The following is a 13,743-nucleotide window of genomic DNA, read 5'->3' on the forward strand; positions in this document are numbered from 1 at the left end:
GAGCAGTAGGGAGTTCCAGGTCTTGGCTGCTAGGTGAGAGAAGGATCTTCCTCCGGCAGTGGTGCGCCAGATGTGGGGGATGGAGGCGAGGGCGACGCTGGCAGAGCGAAGATTGCGGGTGGGAGTGTGGAAGGTGAGTCTGTCGTTGAGGTGGGCTGGGCCTGTGTTGTGGAGGGCCTTGTGTGCGTGGATGAGGTGTTTGAAGGTGATCCTCTTTGATACTGGTAGCCAGTGAAGGTCTCTGAGGTGGGGGGAAATGTGGTCACGGCGTGGGAAGTCCAGAATGAGATGGGCGGATGCGTTCTGGATTCTTTGCAGTTTTGTTAGGAGTTTGGTTGTTATTCCCGCCTTTTAAATAAAGCTAATTTGTTTTTTAACCACAGCCCATTTTCATTAAAGGAAAACAGGCTGCGTTTAAAACGAAAGAAAATGAAACGTTTCAGTTTACATTTTGAAGAGTAGACAGTGGTCTGTGAGACCACTGACTGCTCTTTAAAAACATTTTCGCATGCATTCACAAAGGGTAAGAGATCCCAATTGAGAATGGGTTAGCACCAATTTGAAACTGGTTGCTTGCATCTACTCCCTCACCGGTTCACTTGCATGATTCACCATCACACGCAACCCCTATCACACATGGCTCTGGCATTGGACTCACTTTCTCCTCTGGTGCCTCAAATAGCTGTTCATACAGGGGCAGGACCTCCTCCACAAGCTCTTCTGGGGTGAAGGCTGGGGCCCTATGACCTACAGGATGTGGCATGATGGCTCCCAGAGACAGCACACAGCAGTTCATGTTGTGCCGGTCTTGCTAGCAACAGTGCCAGGAGTCAAGTGAGCAAAGCTGCAGAAAATCGCAGTCATGGCCACCGCGTCCAGGACCGTCAACACCGGCAGTCATTGCCATTGGCCCCAATCCGACACAGGCAGCAATGTTAACCAATGACAAATTGCACTGTGGTTGTGACCGCCTATTGCCATGAGGACATCCGCCGGCAGACTTAGGTCACTTCCAACTGTCCACTTGAGCAGCACAGGCAGCTGCCATTTTGGTCACATATTAACTATGGATGTCCCAAAAATAAGTGTGCCACATACATAATTGCCCAAATGGTGGCGTAAGCCTTTTGCTATGCCACCATGGTTAAGGAAAAAATAGTGACAGTCATGACAAAATGATGTGATGTGGCACTGGTCAGATACTTGGAAGCACATAGTAGATTACACTATATTGGTATATTCCATAATGTATAATTTGATTGGTGTAGGACAGCTCTGTCTGCCACATATGGTATATTACACATGTGACATTTCTTCCATATGACTTACATGTATGGCAATGTACTGCAAAGATGGAGTTCATAGTGCTTCAGTATGGCCGTTATAGTATATGTCAGCAGTGCTACGCATGTCCTAGAGTGTTAGGTGTGTGTTAGATTAACATGTACTGTTTACATGTGTCAACTGCTTTACTCAATGTACATTCTCTCCTTTCAACCTATTTAACCTGCCATGAGGAGAATGAGACAACCACCAGTGTACCGTTCACTACTTGACCTTCCAACCATGAAGGACAGGTGTCTCATACAGACCTATCGTCTGAATCATCGTACCATCATAGATCTATTTACACAGTTGGAGCCATATCGCTTGTCAGCCATATGCTATCCTATTGCATTCCTCCCACTTGTCACTGCTACGCTTTCTAGATACAGGCTCCTTTCAGAATACAGTGGGCTTAACTGCGGGTATGTCTCAGCCCATGTTCAGTCTTCGTTAAAGCACTTTTGAGGAACAGCAATGCCCCACGCATGATGACACGATTACACACAGAGTGGGCCTAGCTCCTTGTTATGTATGCTTTATAAGGTGTGTCACTATTATGGCACCTGTCATCACTATCTGGCCTGTCGCTGTACCTATAATTTCATTGGTCCTATATTTGTGCACCCAGGTGACTCTGCCTATCCTAAGTTTCCTTGGCTGTCGACACCAGTGAGGTACCCTGCAATGGAAGGTGAACACCATTTCAATGAGGCCCACAGGAGGACGAGATGTGTAATTGAAAGAACATTTGACCTCCTGAAGGCCATATTCAGGTGTGTGGAACTCTCTGGATGTGCGCTCCTCTACTCACCCCAAAAGCTATGCCAGATAATCATTGCCTGCTGCATGCTCCACAATCTAGCCCTGAGATGTCATGGTCAGCAGGAGGTCGCGGGGGCGTGCCGCAACCTCCTGCACGCCCCCGTCCCCCAGCTCCCATTCGACCCCAGCTGACCCCTCCCCCCTCCTACCTCATATGGCGGCCGCTGCGCGACTGCACAGCGGGCGCGCCGCTGGCGCGCCAGAGGCAAGCCCATCTGCAGCCGTCCGCGCCTGGCCCGCGACCAGCCCGCGCCACGACCCCTGGTCCCCAGCTCTCCCAAGCTCTGCTGATCCGCTACGACCCAACCACCCTCCACGCCCTCAACCCAGGGCGCTCCAACACCTGCTTCCAAGCTCACCCCAAACGCACCCATGGACCCTTCACCTGCAACTCCTGCAAACACATCTTCCACCACGCAACCACCATGACCACAAGCCCACGCGCCATCAACCAACTCAAGTGCATCCTGGTCAACGCTCGTTCCGTCCACAAGCACGGCGTTGAACTCTGGGACCTCCTGGACTCCACAGCACCGGACGTCGCCTTCATCACGGATACCTGGATGAACGCCTCCTCTGCTCCAGACATCGCCACCGCCATCCCCGAAGGCTACAAGATCTCCAGAAAAGACCGCACCAACCAAGTAGGAGGAGGTATCGCCATCGTCCCCAAAGACTCCATCAGCGTCACCACCTCCACCGAAGACACCCCTCTCGCCGCTGAACACCTGCATTTTCAGATTCGCACCAACCCCAGGACCACCCTCAGAGGATCCCTCGTCTACCGTCTTCCCGGACCGCGCCCCTTTCAGCGACGCCATCGCCGACTTCATCTCCCCGCACGCCCTCGCCTCGCCGGACTACATCCTCCTAGGCGACCTCAACTTCCATCTGAAACAAAACAACGACCCCAACACCACCACCCTGCTCGACAACCTCGCCAACCTCGGCCTCAAGCAACTGGTGAACACCGCCACCCACATCGCCGGACACACGCTTGACCCCATCTTCTCCGCCAGCAAACATGTCTTCTTCAGCCACACCTCCGCTCTACACTGGACCGACCACAGCTGTGTACATTTCACATTCCGACACGAGACCCGCCACCTCCACACTCAACCCATCCCTAGTCGACAGTGGAACAAAATCCCCGAAGAGCAACTCTTCTCCGCACTCGCCGCCAACCAACCCACCCTCACCACCGACCCCAACGACGCAGCCCTCAGCCTCACGAACTGGATCTCCAACTGCGCAGACAACCTTGCTCCCCTCAAACGCACGCATCGACAGGCCAACACCAAAAAACCTCTCTGGTTCTCTGACACCCTCAAAGAATCGAAGAAAACTTGTTGCGCACTCAAGAAGGCCTGGCGCAAGGACCACACCGCTGACAATATGACCGCCCTCAAGAACGCTACCCGCGAACACCACCACCTGATCCGCGCTGCCAAAAGGAACTTTTTTACCGACAGACTGGACAAAAACAGCCACAACAGCAGAGAACTTTTTAGCATCGTCAAGGAGTTCTCCAACCCCAACGCCAAAGCCAACGCCGTCACGCCCTCACAAGATCTGTGCAACTCCCTCGCCATCTTCTTCCATCGCAAGATCAGCGACCTTCACGACAGCTTCGGACACCAGACCCAACCAAGCATCACCGAACCCACACCTCCGACCATCACCCTCAACGACTGGACCCACATCAACACCGAAGAAACCAAAACCACCATGAACTCGATCCACTCCGGCGCTCCATCGGACCCCTGCCCTCACTTCATCTTCAATAAAGCTGACGACATCATCGCCCTGCACCTCCAGGCCATTATCAACTCCTCTTTTTCTTCTGCTACCTTCCCCGAATGCTGGAAACACGCCGAAGTCAACGCACTACTAAAGAAACCTACGGCTGACCCGAGCGACCTGAAAAACTTCCGCCCCATCTCGCTCTTCCCCTTCCCCGCCAAGGTAATAGAGAAGGCCGTCAACAAACAGCTGACCACCTTCCTGGAAGACAACAACCTGCTCGACCCTTCACAAACCGGATTCCGAACCAACCACAGCACTGAAACCACCCTCAACTCAGTCACAGACGACATCAGAAGCCTGATGGACAACGGTGAAACAGTCGCCCTCATCCTCCTCGACCTCTCGGCTGCCTTCGACACCGTCTGTCACCGCACCCTAATCACCCGCCTCCGCTCCACCGGGATCCAAGGCCAGGCCCTGGACAGGATCGCCTCCTTCCTCTCAAACCGATCCCAAATAGTCTACCTCCCTCCGTTTCGCTCAGACCCCATCGAGATCATCTGCGGCGTACCTCAAGGCTCATCACTCAGCCCGACACTCTTCAATGTCTACATGAGCCCCCTCACCGACATCGTATGCAAGCACGACATCATCATCACCTCCTACGCCGACGACACCCAACTTATACTCTCCCTCACCAAGGACGCCGCCAGCGCCAAGACCAACCTACAAGAGGGCATGAAGGACGTCGCAGATTGGATGAGGCTCAGCCGCCTAAAGCTGAACTCTGACAAAACGGAAGTCCTCATCCTCGGCAACACCCCGTCCGCTTGGGACGACTCCTGGTGGCCCACGGCCCTCGGCACCGCACCGACCCCCGCAAACCACGCCCGCAACCTTGGCTTCATCTTGGACCTTCTTCTCACCATGACCAAGCAAGTCAACGCCGTGTCCTCTGCCTGCTTCCTCACTCTCCGCATGCTCCGCAAGATCTTCCGCTGGATCCTTGCCGACACTAGAAAAACCGTGACCCACGCCCTCGTCACGAGCCGCCTGGACTACGGCAAAACCCTCTATGCTGGGACCACCGCCAAGCTCCAAAAACGCCTGCAACGTATTCAAAACGCCTCGGCCAGCCTCATCCTCGACGTACCCCGCAACAGCCACATCTCCGCACACCTGAGACACCTGCATTGGCTCCCAGTCAGCAAAAGGATCACCTTCCGACTTCTCACCCACGCACACAAAGCCCTCCACAACAAGTGACCGGATTACCTCAACAGTCGCCTCAGCTTCTACGCCCCCACCCGTCTCCTCCGTTCCTCGGGCCTCGCGCTCGCTGCCGTCCCTCGCATCCGCCGCTCCACGGCGGGTGGGAGGTCCTTCTCCTTCCTGGTAGCCAAGACCTGGAACTCCCTCCCCACCAGCCTCAGGACCACCCAGGACCACTCCGCATTCCAGAGACTCCTAAAAACCTGGCTCTTCGAGCAGCAGTAACCCCCCCCCCTTTTTTCCCCTAGAGCCTTGAGACCCACACGGGTGAGTAGCGCGCTTTAGAAATATTAATGATTTGATGATTTGATATACCATTGCTAGCTGATGAGGGTGAGGCTGCTGGACCAGTGGCTGGAAATGCTGATATGGCAAGTGATGAGGAGAAAGAGGAGGAAGGTGCAGCTGACTCTAGGACTGAGCTCATCAATCAGTACTTCCAGTGACATACAGGTATGTTGATTGAGGTTTTCAAGTCTTGTATGTTCACAATCATTGTTGATAATAGTCGTCTTGACTTGGTTCATCAGTGGGGGTGTTATGTGGTCCTATCCCAATTTGTGACATGTGGGAGGTGCACAGTAAACGTCTTTCAGCTCTTGCAAGTATTTTCACTGCAGTTTCCTACATTCACATCTCAAATCGATAGACCAGTATAGGACTATGTTGGCTGCTGTCTCTTGTTCTCATGTCATTCCACCCACTTACTGTTGTATCTTATTCTGTGCCTATGATACCTATGATTGAAGCATTCATGTTAATTAGTCAATGGAAAGTGATAGCAGAAAAGTTGGCTGAATATGACAGTTGGCAGGTAAAGTGAAAAGTGTGAATAATCTGTGACTGGTAATGCATAGGTTATAACTGTGGGTCCCTGCTTAGGAGGTATGCTGGAGTGGGCATGACATCAATGATCTGCACATGTGGTATGAGTGGGGCCTTATGCCTTCCTTCCTGATGCTACTCTCTGTCATAGTATTTTTGCAAGATGGAATACTGACTACACCGTTGTCTGGGCCAGGAGTTATACCTCTCTGACATCTGCCCCGGGACATATCTGTTGTACTCTGTCTCTTGCAGAGGAAGCCTCCATCAGCTGTCCAATCAACAGCCTATTGGATGTAGGGGGCCATTACCAGACCACTTTTTTCATACATGACATTAGTTGATGTTTATTTACAGATACATATACAGGAGCTGTGTTGTAGGGTTTTTATTGTGCATATCATGATATTGTAAGGCAAAACAAAGGTGCATACATTGTCCAACAGGTGATGAGTGAGCTCATGGTAGAAGGAATCATCAGAGTAGGTGCTACAGCAGTTGGTTGCACAGGTCCACTATCCATGTGCCTTTAGAAAATGGAGTAATGTTACAAAACAGTCAACAGGTTGTCTCCGTGGCACACAAGAGAGAAAAATCAGGAGAGGTTCACTTCTTGGCAGTGGGTTTGGTCTTGGCATCTGCTCCAGCCAAATTTCTGGATGGACGTCCGCATTTGTGGGGGGGGGGTACTTCAGCTGCATAGGGAGGGGTGTCTAAGGCGTGTGGTTCCCCTGGCATGGCCTCCATTCCAGTAGCTGCTGCTGATGTAGATTGATCAGCTGTTAGGCTGCTAGTGGAAGGGGCCTGCGAGTGGGTGGAGGAAGCATGAAGGGTGGTGTTGATGTCCCTCAGCACCCCTGCAATGGAGGCCGTGGTGGCATTGTGGGGCTGCCACGTCTGCATGACCTCCTGGTGGTATTCCCTCTGCAGTTTTTGGTTTTCCCCCAACATGGTGATTATCTGGCCCATCCTGTACTGGGATTGTTGGTATGCTCTCAGGACTTGGGAGATAGTTTCCTGGTCAGTGGAGTCCCCTCCTCTGGCCCACAGCTTCTTCCTATGTCCCCTGCCTCCAGGTGCCTGTGGCCCTGGCACAGTGTGCCCACTCCTAGTGTCTTCAGGACCTTCATTGTCTGGGATGTCATGGGTCAACCTGTCCCTGTGCTGGGGGCTTAAACAGTTTGAACAGTCCTTGGGACACAGGTTTGTGGACGAAGGGTTGGCTGTGATGTTGATGCCACAGGGTTGAGGGGGGTGGATGTAGGTAGGGTGAGGCTCACCAGGTATCCCAGATGGGCCAGGTAGGTCGTCAGTGTCCAGACATCCAGGCGTGTTGTCCTCACTGGGGCCTTCATCCTGAGGAGGGCTGGCAGTCTCTGGTATCCTATCCCTGGTGACACTGACAGGGGTTCCTGTGGACTGAGTGAGAGAGAGAGTTACATATAGAAAATGTGTTGGGTTTCTGTTTATGAGATGCATACAGTGGCTTAACATGATTCCCAGCAATGACAGTGATAGATGCTTCACAGCACACCATTGGTGGTAGATAGTAGTCTATGACATGTGTACCATACTCCATGTTGGTTGGTGTCAATCTCGTTTGGCTAATTATAGCTCTGTGTGTGTGTTCAGGTACCTACTGATAGTTCATATGACTGTTCAGCACTGTTACCTAGTGACTAATGAAGCCTACTAGATGTGACACAAAATGGCTGGACATTGCAGCATGGTGTCCCAGTGAGAGAGAGTATGTGAGTATGCAAGGTTAAATGTCCCATCTGTGCATGTTGTGCATGGAGTCTGCCATCTTGCATTACATACCATGGTGAGTCCATTTCAGGGTTGGAGATCACAATAATTTGGAATTTGGATTAGTCACAGAGCTATAGCTGTGTTTAGTCTTGTTTGCCATTGTGGTGTCCCATTGCATTGCTACCATTTCCATGTATTGGTCCTCAGTTGTACCATTTAGTTGGTGTAGCTAGTACAACAGTCATATATGCAAGGGATGTGAGGTGATGTGCACATTCAGATTTTCAAGTAGATTGACTAGAACAGTGAGGGAGTCATAGTGACAGTATTAGCCAATGCTATCCGTGCCTTGGGCAAGGGATGTGTGGGCAGTTGGTCTGGGTGGGGGTGTGGCATGCAGAAGGGGGAATTAGGTGTATAGGTGGGAGGTGTACTGAGACATACAGTGGACTGGAGAGTATTTAGGTAGTGAGGAAGCATGCAGGCACAGCAATTGTGTGACATGGAAGTTGGGGTTCATTACCAGAGTCCACTCTGCCAGGTATTTCAGTCAGGCCCTCAGGGTGCATAATGTCCAAGACCTTCTCCTCCCAAGATGTAAAGTGTTGGGGAGGGGATGGGAGCCCACTGCCAGTCTTGTGAGCTGCGATCTGGTGTTGTGATGCCTTGGAACGTACCTTCTTGCATAGGTCATTGCACCTCTTCCTGAGGTGCTCTCTTATGCATGGATGGCTACCTACTGAGTTGACTCTGTCGACTATTCTCTGCCACAACTCAATTTTCCTGGCAATCAAGGTTTGTTGGACTTCTGCTACAAACAGTTGTGGCTCTACCCTGACAAATGTGTCCACCATGACCCTTAACTTGTTGTCTGTGAATCGTGGGTGCTTATGTGTTGACATGGTAGTGTTTGTGTTGAGGGGGTGTTGTGTGTGTAAGTGTGCAGTGCTCGGTGATTGACGAGGTTGTGGTTGGTGCGTTGTGATTTTTGGACACTTGCGGTGTTTGTCGGTGCTTGTTATGTGCGTATTGTGTTGGTTGTGCAGTTGTGTGGTTTGTGCTGAGTGAGATGTGTATGTGCGCCTACTGTGTATGGGTGCTATATTAGTATATTTCCCTGCTCTCTGTATCTCTATATATGGTATTAGTTGCAAAGGACTGTGGGGTGTTTGAGGGTATGTTATATACTGCAGGGAGTAGATGTGTTGGTGTGTGTGGATGTGTCAGGTATGAGGCATTCAAACTGCCAACTGTGGTGTTATGTTCTGACAGGAGTGGGTATTGAGCTCATTGGTCCAGACCACCCATGGTTTTCTGCCATGGAGGAACTGCTGTGTTGATTTGTGGATCGTAATGTGGTGGGTGGAATTGTGTTGGGCTGGTGGTGCTGGTGGTGAAACCGCCTCTTTCCCACCCTCCTGTGTCATGGTGGTTTCTGAATTTTGGCAGCATCTTGGTGGTCTTCACATTGTGACTCTTAACAAGGCAGTCAGATTTCTGCCAACATGGTGGTCTTTTGGCAGCCACCACCACAGCGGTCTTGTCAAAAGACCGCCAAAGTCATAATGAGGCCCTATGTGTTAGTCTCAAGAGGATATAGTGTCACAATTACAGAATAGGATTAGGAACCTACTGCAACAAAAATATGGCCAAAATCAAGAAGGATGGGGTCCTGATGCACAAAAGGTTAGACTCCAATGTCTTGAACCTGATTTTCGATAGATAGATAGATAGATAGATTTAATTGGTACTAAATGTTCACATGTGAATTTCCTTAATGTGTGCATGGGCAGATTGAATACTATTATTTTGCTTTGAAGCATAACTGCAGTCCATAGTATTTGTGTGTGTGTGTATGTAGATGATACACAGTGGTTGGATTTTGCTAATAACTTTGGCGCTGTTTGACAAAACTTCACAAAATATTCTAAAAAAAAGTTCAGCCCCCTCAGTTTTCTTTCTGGAAAGTTTCAGGGTGACTTGTCAAGTGGGGCAGAGAGAAAGACTGAGTCCCAAAATGCAATTGCCTCATTCCATTTCCATAGGAATTTTGGAACAGTGTTACAGCTAAAACAGCTGACCAGAATTACACCAAATTTGGCAGAAAGGTAGATCTTTACCCAGAAAGTGTGCTTTTTTGTGAGTTTGTGCAAATCAGTTCAGGTTCAAAACTTATAGATATCTGAACAGGAGTTCTGTGGGCAAGCAACTTCAAATAAAACATTGATTTGATTGACTGAGGCATTTTTATTTCAAGTTGACCGACTTGCTCCAGTGAGAAAGTCTCATTAACTACACTGGAGCTTCTGTTCTAATGCTGACCTCAACCATAAGAGAGAGTAGACCATAGTCCACAGGCCACTGCCAACCCTCAAACAAACAAAAAACTCTTCTTTTTTTAAATGCTACTTTGTTTCTTTTAAGAGAAACAGTTTGCATTTAAAATAAAAAGTTTACTTTATTTAAATGTGATTACAGACATGGTGCTCTGCTGATCACAGCACGTCACCATCTGAGTGATAGCAGCCAATGGTATTGAGTCACAATTTACGATCTGCCTCATGAATATTGATAAAGTAGGTCACATTGTGACTCACTTCAATATAACATTTTGTGTACTGACATTTTACATTATAGGACAGTTGGCAAAACTAATTTCCATTAGTAAAATGCTGGTGCCCAATATGTGAACACTTTTGTGAATGAAAATGTAATACATTTAGGACCAGATGTACAAAAAGAAGAAATAGCGATTTCCAAATAGCAATTTTATCTGAATCACTATTTGGAAATCGCTAACCCTTACATATGAAACATTTTGTTTCATGCTCGCAATTCCTAGTGGGTCATAAATGTACCTAATGCGTGAAAATTAATGAGGTAGGTCGCAATTTGCGACCCATTAGGAATGCGGTCGTTACAGGGATGGTGGCCTACTGGGGTCAGTAGACCACCACGTCTGTGATTGCTTTTAAATAAAGCTATTTTTTGTTAAACGTAGCCCATTTTCCTTAAAAAAGGAAAACAGGATGCATTTAAAAAGAAAACAATTAAACTTTAAGGTTTCATTATTTACGAGCAGGCAGTGGCACTTGGGACCACTGCCTGCTCTTAAAAAATGTTTTTTCTAACAGTCACAAAGAGCAAGGGACCCTTTGGGGACTCTTTCTAATTTCCGGATGCATTCCCACCTAGGTGGTGGTAATAAATCAAGGTTTTGCATATGCATTTCTCTCGCAAAACTTTGATACATAACATGGGAAATTGCTATTTGGAAGCAACGCCCTAAACACGCCCCTTCAAAATGGTGATTTCTACACCCAGATTGAGATTCTAGAGAATTTCAGTTTGTGTGCTTGTGCATTTGGAAATAGAACGAAGCACACATTCAAGTGAAGCTCACTTTAAAAAAAATTAATTACTGCAGAAAATCTTGCTCCTGACTTAATCATCCAAAACGTTTAAATATAAACAGTATGTAATCTATTATAAGCATCCTAATATGGTCCACTACAACCAGTACCGAAGTATTTATAACAAAACAAGCTTTTATTGTTGTTGTAAACTATTATCATGGCACAAAATATTTCTTTTGCAATCACAATAAAAAGCAGAGGGGTGAAAAAAAAGTGCACCCCAAGTGAAAAAGACAGCACATTAAAAACAATCAAAGAATTGCTGACCAGTTTATCAATCTCTTAAGTTCATCTTCACCTTTCTTGTCATTGGGACTGCTCTTAATTTCGCAACATTTGGCTTAAGCTTGATCTCATGCATGTACTTTCTGAGACAACCTAAGTCTTTCCTGAATAACACTGGGAATTTCTACACCCACACACTACAATCTTTTGACACTCTCTCAACCTTAGGAACCTCTGTGAGTCTGACTGGCAAACTCTCATTTGGATCTAGAAACACATATAAATCCCATTGGTGAAACCAACTTATCAACAAGTCTCCTTTCATTGGACTATAAATCATTGCGGGTATAACTCATTCTTGAAATTCAGAAATAACTTACCGATCTCATAGGTCCTCCCCCATATCCCTTGGGTCTTACATGTGGTTTCGTTAATTTAACCTTCCCTATTAGGCGTTGGTCATAAGATATTTACTGTATCAATGTTATTTTTGCCCCAGAGTCAAACAAGATTTTGATTTTTCACCATTCACTAATATTGTTTTAATCGGATCATTAGCAGATCCAAAATTAGTTTGCAAAATCTAAACGTCACTCATAGACTCTACGCCACATCCCTCTTCTTCACATTCAACTTCTCTTATTTTGTTTGTAACAGTTTTCATTCTACAACACTTAGTGAGGTGACTGTTTTTCCCTCAGTTCTTGCAAACTACTTTCCAACCTGGGCAGTCTTTATTGTTGGCCGTGTGCACAGCAATCCCATACCCAAAACATCTTCCTGTCACTTTTTTTCCCGACTGCACATTCACTTTGTTTTTTGTACTTTTACTTTCTGTGTTACTATTCACTATTCTTCTACTACTTCAGTTTTATCCTTAGCATTCTTCTTGGCACTTATGTTGCCACTGCAAAGGACTTCTACACACTTTCTTGAGTGTTCACTAGGTTTAGCAATTATTAGTACTTATTCTAAAGAAGTTTTGTCTTTCTGCCACATATTTTCCTTTGTTTTCGCCTGCGACCACCCCAAAATAAATCGATCGCCCAAGCATTCTTCATAAGAATTACCGAACGTACAAATGAAGGCCAGTGTCCGCAACTCAGTTACATACTGCCCCATTGACTCACTCAGAAGTTGCATCCTTTTAGTGAATTGATACTGTTTAAGAATTGTGGGAACTTTGGGCAGACAATGTAAGTCTAACTTTTTTATACAAATCTCCCATTCATTAAGACCTGCTACATCATCATCAGACAGATGAGGCAGATTCTCAAATACCTCTTGTCCTTCGGTACCTAGACAGTGCATTAGCAAAGACATCTTCCTTTCGGCACTGACTAATGTCCCACACACCTTGGTATAATGGTTGAAAACTTTCTTCCATTTCTGCCAAAGTACCGGTGGATCACGTGGTGAAGCCAAAAGGAAAGGTGCAGCTGGAACGTTCTGCATCGCTCACCAACTGCTTTACCTCAAACTATATGACACTTCAAGACTCCAGAGATGTCACAAAAATGGACATTGAACTCACACACTATATTGATGGGGTTTTCCTCACCCCATACTGTTAGCTTCTAGCTTCTGACTTAGTGTTCGAGTCTTTGTTTTGCGTATCACCTATGGACACACATCAAGGGAGTCACGTTAAATGAAATTTCCCAGCAAATGTATAACAAACTGGCATGCAGCTCTATTGTCTTTTCTTGTGAAATACCTCTTGGTGTGCATGTAACCGTGCAACACGCTAGAGTAGCGTACATATGTTTTAAGTTTTCCAGTTGTGTGTGTCACCACACGACATGTTGTGAGTCAGGTCCTAATTGAGGGTTCTGAGCACTCCTACCGCCTACAGGTATGCGTGTCATAGTGCAACACACTCTTCCTTTTTGTTCTCCCGCGGCACTGCATGCCCCAGCAATGAGCACCTCTACCAGTGCGTGTGTCACTGTGTAACGCAACCTTCCTTTGCGTGCTCCTATGGTGCTGTGTGCATCAGTGAAAAATCCAGCTAAGCTTCTTGCCAATGAGACAGGAGTAGACACAACAAGCAGGTTTTGTATGAGACATGCCAAGATACACTGCAAGGAGGCATCATTCTGCGAGCGTGCCTGGTCCATAGTAAATAAACTTACAAGGGGACACATATAGGTCAAAGCACCTTTTGATTCGCAAGGAGTATCCTAGCTATGGTGTAACCAATGCGCATCAATACACAAATCAATAATCAATACACAAAAACATTAATCATCAGTTAATAGCGTCATCTCATGAATAACCATAACTCAATTACACGTTTTATCAATGTTATTTCTCTATTTGTTACAATACTAAGTCATAAGGTTAATTCAAACTTTAT

The sequence above is a fragment of the Pleurodeles waltl genome, chromosome 4_2 (assembly GCF_031143425.1).
Source record: "Pleurodeles waltl isolate 20211129_DDA chromosome 4_2, aPleWal1.hap1.20221129, whole genome shotgun sequence".
In the NCBI taxonomy this organism is placed as follows: domain Eukaryota; kingdom Metazoa; phylum Chordata; class Amphibia; order Caudata; family Salamandridae; genus Pleurodeles; species Pleurodeles waltl.